The sequence below is a fragment of the Ambystoma mexicanum genome, chromosome 3q (assembly GCF_040938575.1).
Source record: "Ambystoma mexicanum isolate Mex_15411 chromosome 3q, UKY_AmexF1_1, whole genome shotgun sequence".
NCBI classification, from domain to species: Eukaryota; Metazoa; Chordata; class Amphibia; order Caudata; family Ambystomatidae; genus Ambystoma; species Ambystoma mexicanum.
In genome coordinates, this window is record NC_090926.1 from 987,205,677 (window position 1) to 987,225,550 (window position 19,874).

Below are 19,874 nucleotides of genomic sequence, written 5' to 3' on the forward strand. Positions count from 1 at the left end.
CCTCCACCAGGCCCCCACTCATGTCTCCCACCACCCCCACCCCCCAGCCACCAGGGGCACCCTCCACCAAGCCCCCACTCATGTCTACCACCACCCCCACCCCCCGGCCACCAGGGGCAGCCTCCACCAGGCCCCCACTCATGTCTCCCACCACCCCCACCCCCAAGTCACTAGGGACACCCTCCACCAGGCCCCCACTCATGTCTACCACTACCTCCACCCCCCAGCATCCAGGGGCAGCCTCCACCAGGCCCCCACTCATGTCTCCTACCACCCCCACCCCCCAGCATCCAGGAGCAGCCTCCACCAGGCCCCCACTCATGTCTCCTACCACCCCCACCCCCCAGCAGTGCAGGGGCAGCCTCCACCAGGCCCCCACTCTTGTCTCCCACCACCCCCAACCCCCAGCCACCAGGGGCACCCTCCACCAGGCCCCCACTCATGTCCCCTATCACCCCCACCCCCCAGCCACCAGGGGCAGCCTCCACCAGGCCCCCACTCATGTCTCCCACCACCCGACCCCCCGGCAGTGCAGGGGCAGCCTCCACCAGGCCCCCACTCATGTCTCCCACCACCCCCACCCCCCAGCCACCAGGGGCATCCTCCACCAGGCCCCCACTCATGTCCCCTATCACCCCCACGCTCCAGCCACCAAGGGCACCCTCCACCAGGCCCCCCACTCATGTCTCCCATCACCCCCACCCCAGCCACCAGGGGCACCCTCCACCAGGCTCCCATTCATGTCTACCATCACCCCCATCCCCCAGCCACCAGGGGCAGCCTCCACCAGGCCCCCACTCATGTCTCCCACCACCCCACCCCCCAGCCACCAGGGGCACCCTCCACCAGGCCCCCACTCATGTCTTTCATCACCCCCACCCCCCAGCCACCAGGGGCACCCTCCACCAGGCCCCCACTCATGTCCAACTCATGTCTCACTGCACCCCCACCCCCAGCCACCAGGGGCAGCCTCCACCAGGCCCCCACTCATGTCTCCCACCACCCCCTCCCCCCAGCCACCAGGGGCACCCTCCACCAGGCCCCACTCATATCTCCCACCACCCCCACCCCCCAGCGGTGCAGGGGCAGCCTTCACCAGGCCCCCAACCATGTCTCCCACCACCCCCACCCCCCAGCCACCAGGGGCAGCCTCCACCAGGCCCCCACTCATGTCTCCCACCACCCCCACCCCCCAGCAGTGCAGGGGCACCCTCCAACCGGACCCCACTCATGTCTACCACCACACCCACCCCCCAGCATCCAGGGGCACCCTCCACCAGGCCCCCACTCATGTCTCCCACCACCCCCAACCCCTAGCCACCAGGGGCAGCCTCCACCAGGCCCCCACTCATGTCTCCCACCACCCCCACCCCCCAGCCACCAGGGGCACCCTCCACCAGGCCCCCACTCATGTCTACCACCACCCCCACCCCCCAGTAGTGCAGGGGCACCCTCCAACAGGACCCCACTCATGTCTACCACCACCCCCAACCCCCCAGCATCCAGGGGCACCCTCCACCAGGCCCCCACTCATGTCTCCCACTACACATCCACCAGGGGCACCCTCCACCAGGCCCCCACTCATGTCTCCCATCACCCCCACCCCCCAGCAGTGCAGGGGCAGCCTCCACCAGGCCCCCAACCATGTCTCCCACCACCCCCACCCCCCAGCCACCAGGGGCAGCCTCCACCAGGCCCCCACTCATGTCTCCCACCACCCCCACCCCCCAGCAGTGCAGGGGCACCCTCCACCAGGCCCCCACTCATGTCTACCATCACCCCCACCCCCCAGCAGTACAGGGGCAGCCTCCACCAGGCACCCTCTCATGTCTCCCACCACCCCACCCCCCAGCAGTGCAGGGGCAGCCTCCACCAGGCCCCCAACCATGTCTCCCACCACCCCCACCCCCCAGCCACCAGGGGCAGCCTCCACCAGGCCCCCAGTCATGTCTCCCACCACCCCCACCCCCCAGCAGTGCAGGGGCACCCTCCACCAGGACCCCACTCATGTCGAGCACCACCCCCACCCCCAGCATAAAGGGGCACCCTCCACCAGGACCCCACTCATGTCGAGCACCACCCCCACCCCCAGCATAAAGGGGCACCCTCCACCAGGCCCCCACTCATGTCTCCCACCACCCCCACACCCCAGACACCATGGGCACCCTCTACCAGGCCCCCACTCATGTCTCCCACCACCCCCAGCCACCAGGGGCACCCTCCACCTGGCCCCCACTCATGTCTACCACCACCCCCCACCCCCCAGCCACCAGGGGCAGCCTCCACCAGGCCCCCACTCATGTCTCGCACCACTCCCACCCCCCAGCCACCAGGGGCACCCTCCACCAGGCCCCCACTCATGTCTACCACTACCCCAACACCCCAGCATCCAGGGGCAGCCTCCACCAGGCCCCCACTCATGTCTCCCACCACCCCTACCCCCCAGCAGTGCAGGGCAGCCTCCACCAGGCCCCCACTCATGTCTCCCACCATCCCCACCCCCCAGCCACCAGGGGCACCCTCCACCAGGCCCCCACTCATGTCCCCTATCACCCCCACCCCCCAGCCACCAGGGGCACCCTCCACCAGGCCCCCATTCATGTCTCCCATCACCCCCACCCCCCAGCCACCAGGGGCACCCTCCACCAGGCCCCCACTCATGTCCAACTCATGTCTCCCTGCACCCCCACCCCCAGCCACCAGGGGCAGCCTCCACCAGGCCCCCACTCATGTCTACCACCAACCCCACCCCCCAGCATCCAGGGGCAGTCTCCACCAGGCCCCCACTCATTTCTCCAACCACCCCCCCCAGCAGTGCAGGGGCAGCCTCCAGCAGGCCCCCACTCATGTCTACCCCCACCCCCCAGCCACCAGGGGCAGCCTCCACCAGGCCCCCACTCATGTCTCCCACCACCCCCACCCCCCAGCCACCAGGGGCACCCTCCACCAGGCCCCCACTCATGTCTACCACCACCCCCACACCCCAGCAGTGCAGGGGCACCCTCCAACAGGACCCCACTCATGTCTACCACCACCCCCACCCCCCAGCATCCAGGGGCACCCTCCACCAGGCCCCCACTCATGTCTCCCACCACCCCCACCCCACAGCCACCAGGGTCACCCTCCACCAGGCCCCCACTCATGTCTACCATCACCCCCACCCCCCAGCCACCAGGGTCAGCCTCCACCAGGCCCCCACTCATGTCTCCCACCACCCCCACCCCCCAGCCACCATGGGCACCCTCCACCAGGCCCCCACTCATGTCTCTCATCACCCCCACCCCCCAGCCACCAGGGGCACCCTCCACCAGGCCCCCACTCATGTCCAACTCATGTCTCCCTGCACCCCCACCCCCCAGCCACCAGGGGCAGCCTCCACCAAGCCCCCACTCATGTCTCCCACCACCCCCACCCCCCAGCCAAAAGGGGAACCCTCCACCAGGCCCCCACTCATGTCTCCCACCACCCCCACCCCCCAGCAATGCAGGGGCAGCCTCCACCAGGCCCCCAACCATGTCTCCCACTTCCCCCACCCCCCAGGGGCAGCCTCCACCAGGCCCCCACTCATGTCTCCCACCACCCCCACCCCCCAGCAGTGCAGGGGCACCCTCCAACCGGACCCCACTCATGTCTACCACCACACCCTCCCCCCAGCATCCAGGGGCACCCTCCACCAGGCCCCCACTCATGTATCCCACCACCCCCACCCCACAGCCACCAGGGGCACCCTCCACCAGGCCCCCGCTCATGTCTACCACCACCCCCACCCCCCAGCCACCAGGGGCAGCCTCCACCAGGCCCCCACTCATGTCTCCCACCACCTCCATCCCCCAGCCACCAGGGACACCCTCCACCAGGCCCCCACTCATGTCTACCACCACCCCCACCCCCCAGCAGTGCAGAGGCACCCTCCAACAGGACCCCACTCATGTCTACCACCACCCCCAACCCCCCAGCATCCAGCGGCACCCTCCACCAGGCCCCCACTCATGTCTACCATCACCCCCACCCCCCAGCCACCAGGGGCAGCCTCCACCAGGCCCCCACTCATGTCTCCCACCACCCCCACCCCCCAGCCACCAGGGGCACCCTCCACCAGGCCCCCACTCATGTCTCTCATCACCCCCACCCCCCAGCCACCAGGGGCACCCTCCACCAGGCCCCCACTCATGTCCAACTCATGTCTCCCTGCACCCCCACTCCCCCAGCCACCAGGGGCAGCCTCCACCAGGCCCCCACTCATGTCTCCCACCACCCCCACCCCCCAGCAGTGTAGGGGCACCTTCCACCAGGCCCCCACTCATGTCTCCCACCACCCCCACCACACATCCACCAGGGGCACCCTCCACCTGGCCCCCACTCATGTCTACCAACACCCCCACCCCCCAGCCACCAGGGGCAGCCTCCTCCAGGCCCACACTCATGTCTCCCACCACCCCCACCCCCCAGCCACCAGGTGCACCATCCACCAGGCCCCCACTCATGTCTCTCATCACCCCCACCCCCCAGCCACCAGGGGCACCCTCCACCAGGCCTCCACTCATGTCCAATTCATGTCTCCCTGCACCCCCACCCCGCAGCCACCAGGGGCAGCCTCCACCAGGCCCCCACTCATGTCTACCACCACCCCCACCCCCCAGCCACAAGGGGCAGCCTCCACCAGGCCCCCACTCATGTCTCCCAACACCCCCACCCCCCAGCCACCAGGGGCACCCTCCACCAGGCCCCCACTCATGTCTACCACCACCCCCACCCCCCAGCAGTGCAGGGGCACCCTCCAACAGGACCCCACTCATGTCTACCACCACCCCCACCCCCCAGCATCCAGGGGCACCCTCCACCAGGCCCCCACTCATGTCTCCCACCACCCCCACCCCACAGCCACCAGGGGCACACTCCACCAGGCCCCCACTCATGTCTACCATCACCCCCACCCCCCAGCCACCAGGGGCAGCCTCCACCAGGCCCCCACTCATGTCTCCCATCACCCCCACCCCCCAGCCACCAGGGGCACCCTCCACCAGGCCCCCACTCATGTCTCTCATCACCCCCATCCCCCAGCCACCAGGGGCACCCTCCACCAGGCCCCCACTCATGTCCAACTCATGTCTCCCTGCACCCCCACCCCCCCAGCCACCAGGGGCAGCCTCCACCAGGCCCCCACTCATGTCTCCCACCACCCCCACCCCCCAGCAGTGTAGGGGCAGCCTCCACCAGGCCCCCAACCATGTCTCCCACCACCCCCACCCCCCAGCCACCAGGGGCAGCCTCCACCAGGCCCCCACTCATGTCTCCCACCACCCCCACCCCCCAGCAGTGCAGGGGCACCCTCCAACCAGACCCCACTCATGTCTACCACCACACCCACCCCCCAGCATCCAGGGGCACCCTCCACCAGGCCCCCACTCATGTCTCCCACCACCCCCACCCCACAGCCACCAGAGGCACCCTCCACCAGGCCCCCACTCATGTCTACCACCACCCCCACCCCCCAGCCACCAGGGGCACCCTCCACCAGGCCCCCACTCATGTCTCCCACCACCTCCACCCCCCAGCCACCAGGGACACCCTCCACCAGGCCCCCACTCATGTCTACCACCACCCCCACCCCCCAGCAGTGCAGAGGCACCCTCCAACAGGACCCCACTCATGTCTACCACCACCCCTAACCCCCCAGCATCCAGCGGCACCTTCCACCAGGCCCCCACTCATGTCTCCCACCACCCCCACCACACATCCACCAGGGGCACCCTCCACCAGGCCCCCACTCATGTCTACCAACACCCCCACCCCCCAGCCACCAGGGGCAGCCTCCACCAGGCCCCCACTCATGTCCCCCACCACCCCCACCCCCCAGCCACCAGGGGCACCCTCCACCAGGCCCCCACTCATGTCTCTCATCACCCCATCCCCCAGCCACCAGGGGCACCCTCCACCAGGCCCCCACTCATGTCCAATTCATGTCTACCTGCACCCCCACCCCCCAGCCACCAGGGGCACCCTCCACCTGGCCCCCACTCATGTCTATCACCACCCCCACCCCCCAGCCACCAGGGGCAGCCTCCACCAGGCCCCCACTCATGTCTCACACCACCCCCACCCCCCAGCCACCAGGGGCACCCTCCACCAGGCCCCCACTCATGTCTCCCACCACCCCCACCCCCCAGCCACCAGGGGCACCCTCCACCTGGCCCCCACTCATGTCTATCACCACCCCCACCCCCCAGCCACCAGGGGCAGCCTCCACCAGGCCCCCACTCATGTCTCACACCACCCCCACCCCCCAGCCACCAGGGGCACCCTCCACCAGGCCCCCACTCATGTCTACCACCACCCCAAACCCCCAGCATCCAGGGGCAGCCTCCACCAGGCCCGCACTCATGTCTCCCACCACCCCCACCCGCCAGCCGTGTAGGGGCAGCCTCCACCAGGCCCCCACTCATGTCTCCCACCACCCCCACCCCCCAGCCACCAGGGGCACCCTCCACCAGGCCCCCGCTCATGTCCCCTATCACCCCCACCCCCCAGCCACCAGGGGCACCCTCCACCAGGCCCCGAATCATGTCCCCTATCACCCCTACCCCCCACCCACCAGGGGCACCCTCCACCAGGCCCCCACTCATGTCTACCTCCACCCCCACCCCCAGCCACCAGGGGCAGCCTCCACCAGGCTCCCACTCATGTCTCCCACCACCCCCACCCCCCAGCCACCAGGGGCACCCTCCACCAGGCCCCTACTCATGTCTACCACCATCCCCACCCCCCAGCATCCAGGGGCAGCCTCCACCAGGCCCCCACTCATGTCCACCACCACCCCCAACCCCCAGCATCCAGGGGCAGCCTCCACCAGGCCCCCACTCATTTCTCCCACCACCACCACCCCCAGCAGTGCAGGGGCAGCCTCCACCAGGCCCCCACTCATGTATCCCACCACCCCCACCCCCCAGCCACCAGGTGCACCCTCCACCAGGCCCCCACTCATGTCCCCTATCACCCCCACCCCCCAGCCACCAGGGGCACCCTCCACCAGGCCCCCACTCATGTCTCCCATCACCCCCACCCCCCAGCCACCAGGTGCACCCTCCACCAGGCCCCCACTCATGTCCAACTCATGTATCCATGCACCCCCACCCCCCAGCCACCAGGGGCAGCCTCAACCAGGCCCCCACTCATGTCCACCACCACCACCACCCCCAGCATCCAGGGGCAGCCTCCACCAGGCCCCCACTCATGTCTCCCACCACCACCACCCCCAGCAGTGCAGGGGCAGCCTCCACCAGGCCCCAACTCATGTATCCCACCACCTCCACCCCCCAGCCACCAGGGGCACCCTCCACCAGGCCCCCACTCATGTCCCCTATCACCCCCATCCCCCAGCCACCTGGGGCAACCTCCACCAGGCCCCCACTCATGTCTCCCATCACCCCCATCCCCCAGCCACCAGGGGCACCCTCAACCAGGCCCCCACTCATGTCCAACTCATGTCTCCATGCACCACCACCCCCCAGCATCCAGGGGCAGCCTCCACCAGGCCCCCACTCATGTCTCCCACCACCCCCACCCCCCAGCCGTATAGGGGCAGCCTCCACCAGGCCCCCACTCATGTCTCCCACCACCCCCACCCCCCAGCCACCAGGGGCACCCTCCACCAGGCCCCCACTCATGTCCCCTATCACCCCCACCCCCAGCCACCAGGGGCACCCTCCACCATGCCCCCACTCATGTCCCCTATCACCCCCACCCCCCAGCCACCAGGGGCACCCTCCACCAGGACCCCACTCATGTCTACCACCACCCCCACCCCCAGCCACCAGGGGCATCCTCCACCAGTCTCCCACTCATGTCTCCCACCACCCCCACCCCCCAGCAACCAGGGGCACCCTCCACCAGCCCCCCACTCATGTCTACCACCACCCCCACCCCCCAGCATCCAGGGGCAGCCTCCACCAGGCCCCCACTCATGTCTCCCACCACCCCCACCCCCCTGCAGTGCAGGGGGAGCCTCCACCAGGCCCCCACTCATGTCTCCCACCACCCCCACCCCCCAGCCACCAGGGGCACCCTCCACCAGGCCCCCACTCATGTCCCCTATCACCCCCACCCCCCAGCCACCAGGGCCATCCTCCACCAGGCCCCCACTCATGTCTCCCATCACCCCCACCCTCCAGCCACCAGGGGCACCCTCCACCAGGCCCCCACTCATGTCCAACTCATGTCTCCCTGCACCCCCGCCCCCAGGGGCAGCCTCCACCAGGCCCCCACTCATTTCTCCCACCACCACCACCCCCAGCAGTGCAGGGGCAGCCTCCACCAGGCCCCCACTCATGTATCCCACCACCCCCACCCCCCAGCCACCAGGTGCACCCTCCACCAGGCCCCCACTCATGTCCCCTATCACCCCCACCCCCCAGCCACCAGGGGCACCCTCCACCAGGCCCCCACTCATGTCTCCCATCACCCCCACCCCCCAGCCACCAGGTGCACCCTCCACCAGGCCCCCACTCATGTCCAACTCATGTATCCATGCACCCCCACCCCCCAGCCACCAGGGGCAGCCTCAACCAGGCCCCCACTCATGTCCACCACCACCACCACCCCCCAGCATCCAGGGGCAGCCTCCACCAGGCCCCCACTCATGTCTCCCACCACCACCACCCCCAGCAGTGCAGGGGCAGCCTCCACCAGGCCCCAACTCATGTATCCCACCACCTCCACCCCCCAGCCACCAGGGGCACCCTCCACCAGGCCCCCACTCATGTCCCCTATCACCCCCATCCCCCAGCCACCTGGGGCAACCTCCACCAGGCCCCCACTCATGTCTCCCATCACCCCCATCCCCCAGCCACCAGGGGCACCCTCAACCAGGCCCCCACTCATGTCCAACTCATGTCTCCATGCACCACCACCCCCCAGCATCCAGGGGCAGCCTCCACCAGGCCCCCACTCATGTCTCCCACCACCCCCACCCCCCAGCCGTATAGGGGCAGCCTCCACCAGGCCCCCACTCATGTCTCCCACCACCCCCACCCCCCAGCCACCAGGGGCACCCTCCACCAGGCCCCCACTCATGTCCCCTATCACCCCCACCCCCAGCCACCAGGGGCACCCTCCACCATGCCCCCACTCATGTCCCCTATCACCCCCACCCCCCAGCCACCAGGGGCACCCTCCACCAGGACCCCACTCATGTCTACCACCACCCCCACCCCCAGCCACCAGGGGCATCCTCCACCAGTCTCCCACTCATGTCTCCCACCACCCCCACCCCCCAGCAACCAGGGGCACCCTCCACCAGCCCCCCACTCATGTCTACCACCACCCCCACCCCCCAGCATCCAGGGGCAGCCTCCACCAGGCCCCCACTCATGTCTCCCACCACCCCCACCCCCCTGCAGTGCAGGGGGAGCCTCCACCAGGCCCCCACTCATGTCTCCCACCACCCCCACCCCCCAGCCACCAGGGGCACCCTCCACCAGGCCCCCACTCATGTCCCCTATCACCCCCACCCCCCAGCCACCAGGGCCATCCTCCACCAGGCCCCCACTCATGTCTCCCATCACCCCCACCCTCCAGCCACCAGGGGCACCCTCCACCAGGCCCCCACTCATGTCCAACTCATGTCTCCCTGCACCCCCGCCCCCAGCCACCAGGGGCAGCCTCCACCAGGCCCCCACTCATGTCTACCACCACCCCCACCCCCAGCAGTGCAGGGGCAGCCTCCACCAGGCCCCCACTCATGTATCCCACCACCCCCACCCCCCAGCCACCAGGGGCACCCTCCACCAGGCCCCCACTCATGTCCCCTATCACCCGCACCCCCCAGCCACCAGGGGCACCCTCCACCAGGCCCCCACTCATGTCTCCCATCAACCCCACCCCCCAGCCACCAGGGGCAACCTCCACCAGGCCCCCACTCATGTCTCCCATCACCCCCACCCCCCAGCCACCAGGGGCACCCTCCACCAGGCCCCCACTCATGTCCAACTCATGTCTCCATGCACCCCCACCCCCCAGCCACCAGGGGCAGCCTCCACCAGGCCCCCACTCATGTCTCCCACCACCCCCACCCCCCAGCCACCAGGGGCACCCTCCACCAGGCCCCCACTCATGTCTCCCACCACCCCCACCCCCCAGCAGTGCAGGGGCAGCCTCCACCAGGCCCCCAACCATGTCTCCCACCACCCCCACCCCCAGCCACCAGGGGCAGCCTCCACCAGGCCCCCACTCATGTCTCCCACCACCCCACCCCCCAGCAGTGCAGGGGCACCCTCCAACAGGACCCCACTCATGTCTACCACCACCCCCCAGCATCCAGGGGCACCCTCCACCAGGCCCCCACTCATGTCTCCCACCACCCCCACCCCCCAGCCACCAGGGGCACCCTCCACCAAGCCCCCACTCATGTCTACCACCACCCCCACCCCCCGGCCACCAGGGGCAGCCTCCACCAGGCCCCCACTCATGTCTCCCACCACCCCCACCCCCAAGTCACTAGGGACACCCTCCACCAGGCCCCCACTCATGTCTACCACTACCTCCACCCCCCAGCATCCAGGGGCAGCCTCCACCAGGCCCCCACTCATGTCTCCTACCACCCCCACCCCCCAGCATCCAGGAGCAGCCTCCACCAGGCCCCCACTCATGTCTCCTACCACCCCCACCCCCCAGCAGTGCAGGGGCAGCCTCCACCAGGCCCCCACTCTTGTCTCCCACCACCCCCAACCCCCAGCCACCAGGGGCACCCTCCACCAGGCCCCCACTCTATCACCCCCACCCCCCAGCCACCAGGGGCAGCCTCCACCAGGCCCCCACTCATGTCTCCCACCACCCGACCCCCCGGCAGTGCAGGGGCAGCCTCCACCAGGCCCCCACTCATGTCTCCCACCACCCCCACCCCCCAGCCACCAGGGGCATCCTCCACCAGGCCCCCACTCATGTCCCCTATCACCCCCACGCTCCAGCCACCAAGGGCACCCTCCACCAGGCCCCCCACTCATGTCTCCCATCACCCCCACCCCAGCCACCAGGGGCACCCTCCACCAGGCTCCCATTCATGTCTACCATCACCCCCATCCCCCAGCCACCAGGGGCAGCCTCCACCAGGCCCCCACTCATGTCTCCCACCACCCCACCCCCCAGCCACCAGGGGCACCCTCCACCAGGCCCCCACTCATGTCTTTCATCACCCCCACCCCCCAGCCACCAGGGGCACCCTCCACCAGGCCCCCACTCATGTCCAACTCATGTCTCACTGCACCCCCACCCCCAGCCACCAGGGGCAGCCTCCACCAGGCCCCCACTCATGTCTCCCACCACCCCCTCCCCCCAGCCACCAGGGGCACCCTCCACCAGGCCCCACTCATATCTCCCACCACCCCCACCCCCCAGCGGTGCAGGGGCAGCCTTCACCAGGCCCCCAACCATGTCTCCCACCACCCCCACCCCCCAGCCACCAGGGGCAGCCTCCACCAGGCCCCCACTCATGTCTCCCACCACCCCCACCCCCCAGCAGTGCAGGGGCACCCTCCAACCGGACCCCACTCATGTCTACCACCACACCCACCCCCCAGCATCCAGGGGCACCCTCCACCAGGCCCCCACTCATGTCTCCCACCACCCCCAACCCCTAGCCACCAGGGGCAGCCTCCACCAGGCCCCCACTCATGTCTCCCACCACCCCCACCCCCCAGCCACCAGGGGCACCCTCCACCAGGCCCCCACTCATGTCTACCACCACCCCCACCCCCCAGTAGTGCAGGGGCACCCTCCAACAGGACCCCACTCATGTCTACCACCACCCCCAACCCCCCAGCATCCAGGGGCACCCTCCACCAGGCCCCCACTCATGTCTCCCACTACACATCCACCAGGGGCACCCTCCACCAGGCCCCCACTCATGTCTCCCATCACCCCCACCCCCCAGCAGTGCAGGGGCAGCCTCCACCAGGCCCCCAACCATGTCTCCCACCACCCCCACCCCCCAGCCACCAGGGGCAGCCTCCACCAGGCCCCCACTCATGTCTCCCACCACCCCCACCCCCCAGCAGTGCAGGGGCACCCTCCACCAGGCCCCCACTCATGTCTACCATCACCCCCACCCCCCAGCAGTACAGGGGCAGCCTCCACCAGGCACCCTCTCATGTCTCCCACCACCCCACCCCCCAGCAGTGCAGGGGCAGCCTCCACCAGGCCCCCAACCATGTCTCCCACCACCCCCACCCCCCAGCCACCAGGGGCAGCCTCCACCAGGCCCCCAGTCATGTCTCCCACCACCCCCACCCCCCAGCAGTGCAGGGGCACCCTCCACCAGGACCCCACTCATGTCGAGCACCACCCCCACCCCCAGCATAAAGGGGCACCCTCCACCAGGCCCCCACTCATGGCTCCCACCACCCCCACACCCCAGACTCCATGGGCACCCTCCACCAGGCCCCCACTCATGTCTCCCACCACCCCCAGCCACCAGGGGCACCCTCCACCTGGCCCCCACTCATGTCTACCACCACCCCCACCCCCCAGCCACCAGGGGCAGCCTCCACCAGGCCCCCACTCATGTCTCCCACCACCCCCACCCCTCAGCCACCAGGGGCACCCTCCACCAGGCCCCCACTCATGTCTACCACTACCCCAACACCCCAGCATCCAGGGGCAGCCTCCACCAGGCCCCCACTCATGTCTCCCACCACCCCTACCCCCCAGCAGTGCAGGGCAGCCTCCACCAGGCCCCCACTCATGTCTCCCACCATCCCCACCCCCCAGCCACCAGGGGCACCCTCCACCAGGCCCCCACTCATGTCCCCTATCACCCCCACCCCCCAGCCACCAGGGGCACCCTCCACCAGGCCCCCATTCATGTCTCCCATCACCCCCACCCCCCAGCCACCAGGGGCACCCTCCACCAGGCCCCCACTCATGTCCAACTCATGTCTCCCTGCACCCCCACCCCCAGCCACCAGGGGCAGCCTCCACCAGGCCCCCACTCATGTCTACCACAAACCCCACCCCCCAGCATCCAGGGGCAGTCTCCACCAGGCCCCCACTCATTTCTCCAACCACCCCCCCCCCAGCAGTGCAGGGGCAGCCTCCACCAGGCCCCCACTCATGTCTACCCCCACCCCCCAGCCACCAGGGGCAGCCTCCACCAGGCCCCCACTCATGTCTCCCACCACCCCCACCCCCCAGCCACCAGGGGCACCCTCCACCAGGCCCCCACTCATGTCTACCACCACCCCCACACCCCAGCAGTGCAGGGGCACCCTCCAACAGGACCCCACTCATGTCTACCACCACCCCCACCCCCCAGCATCCAGGGGCACCCTCCACCAGGCCCCCACTCATGTCTCCCACCACCCCACCCCACAGCCACCAGGGTCACCCTCCACCAGGCCCCCACTCATGTCTCCCACCACCCCCACCCCCCAGCCACCATGGGCACCCTCCACCAGGCCCCCACTCATGTCTCTCATCACCCCCACCCCCCAGCCACCAGGGGCACCCTCCACCAGGCCCCCACTCATGTCCAACTCATGTCTCCCACCACCCCACCCCACAGCCACCAGGGTCACCCTCCACCAGGCCCCCACTCATGTCTCCCACCACCCCCACCCCCCAGCCACCATGGGCACCCTCCACCAGGCCCCCACTCATGTCTCCCACCACCCCCACCCCCCAGCAGTGCAGGGGCAGCCTCCACCAGGCCCCCAACCATGTCTCCCACCACCCCCACACCCCAGGGGCAGCCTCCACCAGGCCCCCACTCATGTCTCCCACCACCCCCACCCCCCAGCAGTGCAGGGGCACCCTCCAACCGGACCCCACTCATGTCTACCACCACACCCTCCCCCCAGCATCCAGGGGCACCCTCCACCAGGCCCCCACTCATGTCTCCCACCACCCCCACCCCACAGCCACCAGGGGCACCCTCCACCAGGCCCCCACTCATGTCTACCACCACCCCCACCCCCCAGCCACCAGGGGCAGCCTCCACCAGGCCCCCACTCATGTCTCCCACCACCTCCATCCCCCAGCCACCAGGGACACCCTCCACCAGGCCCCCACTCATGTCTACCACCACCCCCACCCCCCAGCAGTGCAGAGGCACCCTCCAACAGGACCCCACTCATGTCTACCACCACCCCTAACCCCCCAGCATCCAGCGGCGCCTTCCACCAGGCCCCCACTCATGTCTCCCACCACCCCACTACACATCCACCAGGGGCACCCTCCACCTGGCCCCCACTCATGTCTACCAACACCCCCACCCCCCAGCCACCAGGGGCAGCCTCCACCAGGCCCCCACTCATGTCTCCCACCACCCCCCAGCCACCAGGGGCACCCTCCACCAGGCCCCCACTCATGTCTCTCATCACCCCCACCCCCCAGCCACCAGGGGCACCCTCCACCAGGCCCCCACTCATGTCCAATTCATGTCTCCCTGCACCCCCACCCCGCAGCCACCAGGGGCAGCCTCCACCAGGCCCCCACTCATGTCTACCACCACCCCCACCCCCCAGCCACCAGCGGCAGCCTCCACCAGGCCCTCACTCATGTCTCCCACCACCCCCACCCCCCAGCCACCAGGGGCAGCCTCCACCAGGCTCCCACTCATGTCTCCCACCACCCCCACCCCCCAGCCACCAGGGGCACCCTCCACCAGGCCCCCACTCATGTCTACCACCACCCCCACCCCCCAGCAGTGCAGGGGCACCCTCCAACAGGACCCCACTCATGTCTACCACCACCCCCACCCCCCAGCATCCAGGGGCACCCTCCACCAGGCCCCCACTCATGTCTCCCACCACCCCCACCCCACAGCCACCAGGGGCACCCTCCACCAGGCCCCCACTCATGTCTACCATCACCCCCACCCCCCAGCCACCAGGGGCAGCCTCCACCAGGCCCCCACTCATGTCTCCCACCACCCCCACCCCCCAGCCACCAGGGGCACCCTCCACCAGGCCCCCACTCATGTCTCTCATCACCCCCACCCCCCAGCCACCAGGGGCACCCTCCACCAGGCCCCCACTCATGTCCAACTCATGTCTCCCTGCACCCCCACTCCCCCAGCCACCAGGGGCAGCCTCCACCAGGCCCCCACTCATGTCTCCCACCACCCCCACCCCCCAGCAGTGTAGGGGCACCTTCCACCAGGCCCCCACTCATGTCTCCCACCACCCCCACCACACATCCACCAGGGGCACCCTCCACCTGGCCCCCACTCATGTCTACCAACACCCCCACCCCCCAGCCACCAGGGGCAGCCTCCTCCAGGCCCACACTCATGTCTCCCACCACCCCCACCCCCCAGCCACCAGGTGCACCATCCACCAGGCCCCCACTCATGTCTCTCATCACCCCCACCCCCCAGCCACCAGGGGGACCCTCCACCAGGCCCCCACTCATGTCCAATTCATGTCTCCCTGCACCCCCACCCCGCAGCCACCAGGGGCAGCCTCCACCAGGCCCCCACTCATGTCTACCACCACCCCCACCCCCCAGCCACCAGGGGCAGCCTCCACCAGGCCCCCACTCATGTCTCCCACCACCCCCACCCCCCAGCCACCAGGGGCACCCTCCACCAGGCCCCCACTCATGTCTACCACGACCCCCACCCCCCAGCAGTGCAGGGGCACCCTCCAACAGGACCCCACTCATGTCTACCACCACCCCCACCCCCCAGCATCCAGGGGCACCCTCCACCAGGCCCCCACTCATGTCTCCCACCACCCCCACCCCACAGCCACCAGGGGCACCCTCCACCAGGCCCCCACTCATGTCTACCATCACCCCCACCCCCCAGCCACCAGGGGCAGCCTCCACCAGGCCCCCACTCATGTCTCCCATCACCCCCACCCCCCAGCCACCAGGGGCACCCTCCACCAGGCCCCCACTCATGTCTCTCATCACCCCCATCCCCCAGCCACCAGGGGCACCCTCCACCAGGCCCCCACTCATGTCCAACTCATGTCTCCCTGCACCCCCACCCCCCCAGCCACCAGGGGCAGCCTCCACCAGGCCCCCACTCATGTCTCCCACCACCCCCACCCCCCAGCAGTGTAGGGGCAGCCTCCACCAGGCCCCCAACCCATGTCTCCCACCACCCCCACCCCCCAGCCACCAGGGGCAGCCTCCACCAGGCCCCCACTCATGTCTCCCACCACCCCCACCCCCAGCAGTGCAGGGGCACCCTCCAACCAGACCCCACTCATGTCTACCACCACACCCACCCCCCAGCATCCAGGGGCACCCTCCACCAGGCCCCCACTCATGTCTCCCACCACCCCCACCCCACAGCCACCAGAGGCACCCTCCACCAGGCCCCCACTCATGTCTACCACCACCCCCACCCCCCAGCCACCAGGGGCACCCTCCACCAGGCCCCCACTCATGTCTCCCACCACCTCCACCCCCCAGCCACCAGGGAAACCCTCCACCAGGCCCCCACTCATGTCTACCACCACCCCCACCCCCCAGCAGTGCAGAGGCACCCTCCAACAGGACCCCACTCATGTCTACCACCACCCCTAACCCCCCAGCATCCAGCGGCACCTTCCACCAGGCCCCCACTCATGTCTCCCACCACCCCCACCACACATCCACCAGGGGCACCCTCCACCAGGCCCCCACTCATGTCTACCAACACCCCCACCCCCCAGCCACCAGGGGCAGCCTCCACCAGGCCCCCACTCATGTCTCCCACCACCCCCACCCCCCAGCCACCAGGGGCACCCTCCACCTGGCCCCCACTCATGTCTATCACCACCCCCACCCCCCAGCCACCAGGGGAAACCTCCACCAGGCCCCCACTCATGTCTCCCACCACCCCCACCCCCCAGCCACCAGGGGCACCCTCCACCTGGCCCCCACTCATGTCTATCACCACCCCCACCCCCCAGCCACCAGGGGCAGCCTCCACCAGGCCCCCACTCATGTCTCCCACCACCCCCACCCCCCAGCCACCAGGGGCACCCTCCACCAGGCCCCCACTCATGTCTACCACCACCCCAAACCCCCAGCATCCAGGGGCAGCCTCCACCAGGCCCGCACTCATGTCTCCCACCACCCCCACCCGCCAGCCGTGTAGGGGCAGCCTCCACCAGGCCCCCACTCATGTCTCCCACCACCCCCACCCCCCAGCCACCAGGGGCACCCTCCACCAGGCCCCCACTCATGTCCCCTATCACCCCCACCCCCCAGCCACCAGGGGCACCCTCCACCAGGCCCCGAATCATGTCCCCTATCACCCCTACCCCCCACCCACCAGGGGCACCCTCCACCAGGCCCCTACTCATGTCTACCACCATCCCCACCCCCCAGCATCCAGGGGCAGCCTCCACCAGGCCCCCACTCATGTCCACCACCACACCCAACCCCCAGCATCCAGGGGCAGCCTCCACCTGGCCCCCACTCATTTCTCCCACCACCACCACCCCAGCAGTGCAGGGGCAGCCTCCACCAGGCCCCCACTCATGTATCCCACCACCCCCACCCCCCAGCCACCAGGTGCACCCTCTACCAGGCCCCCACTCATGTCCCCTATCACCCCCACCCCCCAGCCACCAGGGGCACCCTCCACCAGGCCCCCACTCATGTCTCCCATCACCCCCACCCCCCAGCCACCAGGTGCACCCTCCACCAGGCCCCCACTCATGTCCAACTCATGTATCCATGCACCCCCACCCCCCAGCCACCAGGGGCAGCCTCAACCAGGCCCCCACTCATGTCCACCACCACCCCCACCCCCCAGCATCCAGGGGCAGCCTCCACCAGGCCCCCACTCATGTCTCCCACCACCACCACCCCCAGCAGTGCAGGGGCAGCCTCCACCAGGCCCCCACTCATGTATCCCACCACCTCCACCCCCCAGCCACCAGGGGCACCCTCCACCAGGCCCCCACTCATGTCCCCTATCACCCCCATCCCCCAGCCACCTGGGGCAACCTCCACCAGGCCCCCACTCATGTCTCCCATCACCCCCATCCCCCAGCCACCAGGGGCACCCTCAACCAGGCCCCCACTCATGTCCAACTCATGTCTCCATGCACCACCACCCCCCAGCATCCAGGGGCAGCCTCCACCAGGCCCCCACTCATGTCTCCCACCACCCCCACCCCCCAGCCGTGTAGGGGCAGCCTCCACCAGGCCCCCACTCATGTCTCCCACCACCCCCACCCCCCAGCCACCAGGGGCACCCTCCACCAGGCCCCCACTCATGTCCCCTATCACCCCCACCCCCAGCCACCAGGGGCACCCTCCACCATGCCCCCACTCATGTCCCCTATCACCCCCACCCCCCAGCCACCAGGGGCACCCTCCACCAGGCCCCCACTCATGTCTACCACCACCCCCACCCCCAGCCACCAGGGGCATCCTCCACCAGTCTCCCACTCATGTCTCCCACCACCCCCACCCCCCAGCAACCAGGGGCACCCTCCACCAGCCCCCCACTCATGTCTACCACCACCCCCACCCCCCAGCATCCAGGGGCAGCCTCCACCAGGCCCCCACTCATGTCTCCCACCACCCCCACCCCCCAGCAGTGCAGGGGGAGCCTCCACCAGGCCCCCACTCATGTCTCCCACCACCCCCACCCCCCCAGCCACCAGGGGCACCCTCCACCAGGCCCCCACTCATGTCCCCTATCACCCCCACCCCCCAGCCACCAGGGCCATCCTCCACCAGGCCCCCACTCATGTCTCCCATCACCCCCACCCTCCAGCCACCAGGGGCACCCTCCACCAGGCCCCCACTCATGTCCAACTCATGTCTCCCTGCACCCCCGCCCCCAGCCACCAGGGGCAGCCTCCACCAGGCCCCCACTCATGTCTACCACCACCCCCACCCCCCAGCATCCAGGGGCAGCCTCCACCAGGCCCACACTCATGTCTCCCACCACCCCCACCCCCAGCAGTGCAGGGGCAGCCTCCACCAGGCCCCCACTCATGTATCCCACCACCCCCACCCCCCAGCCACCAGGGGCACCCTCCACCAGGCCCCCACTCATGTCCCCTATCACCCGCACCCCCCAGCCACCAGGGGCACCCTCCACCAGGCCCCCACTCATGTCTCCCATCACCCCCACCCCCCAGCCACCAGGGGCAACCTCCACCAGGCCCCCACTCATGTCTCCCATCACCCCCACCCCCCAGCCACCAGGGGCACCCTCCACCAGGCCCCCACTCATGTCCAACTCATGTCTCCATGCACCCCCACCCCCCAGCCACCAGGGGCAGCCTCCACCAGGCCCCCACTCATGTCTCCCACCACCCCCACCCCCCAGCCACCAGGGGCACCCTCCACCAGGCCCCCACTCATGTCTCCCACCACCCCCACCCCCCAGCAGTGCAGGGGCAGCCTCCACCAGGCCCCCAACCATGTCTCCCACCACCCCCACCCCCAGCCACCAGGGGCAGCCTCCACCAGGCCCCCACTCATGTCTCCCACCACCCCCCAGCAGTGCAGGGGCACCCTCCAACAGGACCCCACTCATGTCTACCACCACCCCCCAGCATCCAGGGGCACCCTCCACCAGGCCCCCACTCATGTCTCCCACCACCCCCACCCCCCAGCCACCAGGGGCACCCTCCACCAAGCCCCCACTCATGTCTACCACCACCCCCACCCCCCGGCCACCAGGGGCAGCCTCCACCAGGCCCCCACTCATGTCTCCCACCACCCCCACCCCCAAGTCACTAGGGACACCCTCCACCAGGCCCCCACTCATGTCTACCACTACCTCCACCCCCCAGCATCCAGGGGCAGCCTCCACCAGGCCCCCACTCATGTCTCCTACCACCCCCACCCCCCAGCATCCAGGAGCAGCCTCCACCAGGCCCCCACTCATGTCTCCTACCACCCCCACCCCCCAGCAGTGC